The following is a 1,168-nucleotide window of genomic DNA, read 5'->3' on the forward strand; positions in this document are numbered from 1 at the left end:
AGGGGCGGATGGCCAGGGAGGGGCTGAGAGGAGTTGGTGGAAAGACGACGGGCGGCTCATCGCCCACTATGGATAATCTTAAGTCTTTCCTATTTAATGTAGCGTCTAAATTTATAGAGATGTTGGTTTTGAGGCGCTGGACCCGGCTCTGATCAATTTCGTCAGCGCTCACAGGGGCACGCGCATGCGTCCGCGCGCATGCGCGCAAGTGAGATGCGTGCGCAACCCGCCTCCCCCCCCCCCGGTTCTTGACGGCGTGTGGTTGCCTGAGAAAACTTGAGCAGGGCAGTAAGGAGACCAGAGAAAGAGAAAAAAGACACCCAGACCGATGGAGTCAGTGTATGGGGCAGAGGAAAGGAGGAGAAACGAGCCACCACGGAGGAAGAGCGAGGACGGAGTCTCTCTCCCACAGTGGACAAGTCCCAGGCCGGCCCAAGGCACCAAGGACAGTTACTCCCTAGGGGGTCCTGGCTGTGCAGCAGTCTCTCACACATTCAGGGGCCGTATGGGGACAGGCCCCCTAACTGGCACGTCTGTGGGAAGGCCTGGGTATCTCGCCAAGCTGGCTTTTATGTATTTTGCAGGACCTAAGTTCATTTCACAGAAGAAAAGGCCTCTAAAGGCAAATAAATTCAAGGAAATACTCGATTACACAAAGCCATAAAGGTTATTTACTGGAGAACTTGGGGAGGGCGGGACATGTTTTCATTTGTTAATGTGCTTTGAACTGGCCCAGAGGGCCCTGGCTGTAAACCTCCTTGACCTCAGAAGCCCTTTCTCCAGGGGCACCTATTAGGGCCAGTTTGGGAAATGCTGATGTAAAGTGTCCTCCCTCTAAGGAGATGCAGAGGTCCCAAAACGTGACCCCTCCCCATCTGGGAATTGCACGTTTGCAAGTGGGAGGGCGCAGGGCTCCGCGTGAGAAGCGCTTCTGCAGTCCTGGGAACACAAGGCTCGCCCCTAACTTTGCTGGTGGTGTTAGTCGTCACCATGGCAGTCGTCGTAGATCTCCCGAGGGGCTCATGGGGGCACATCCGTCGGCGCGTGCTTAGTCGGCGGAAACTGAGACCACTAGCAAAGGGGTGCCCCTGGGGGCCAGGTGGCGGGCTTCGGCCTGGCGGCCCGGATTCGCCCCGGCGCCCACCGGGGGCAGGCCCGGGAGTGGGGG

At 57.6% G+C, this 1,168-nt stretch overlaps 1 protein-coding gene across 1 annotated transcript in view; it reads left to right on the plus strand.

Annotated features, from left to right (window-relative positions):
- The window catches only part of CELF4 (CUGBP Elav-like family member 4), a 76,880-nt gene that overhangs the window by 64,318 nt on the left and 11,394 nt on the right, over positions 1-1,168 (plus strand). The gene's annotated exons all lie outside the window — the stretch shown is intronic.

Source organism: Carlito syrichta, unplaced genomic scaffold, assembly GCF_000164805.1.
Source record: "Carlito syrichta isolate Samal-C Ts95f unplaced genomic scaffold, Tarsius_syrichta-2.0.1 Scaffold308812, whole genome shotgun sequence".
Taxonomy (NCBI): domain Eukaryota; kingdom Metazoa; phylum Chordata; class Mammalia; order Primates; family Tarsiidae; genus Carlito; species Carlito syrichta.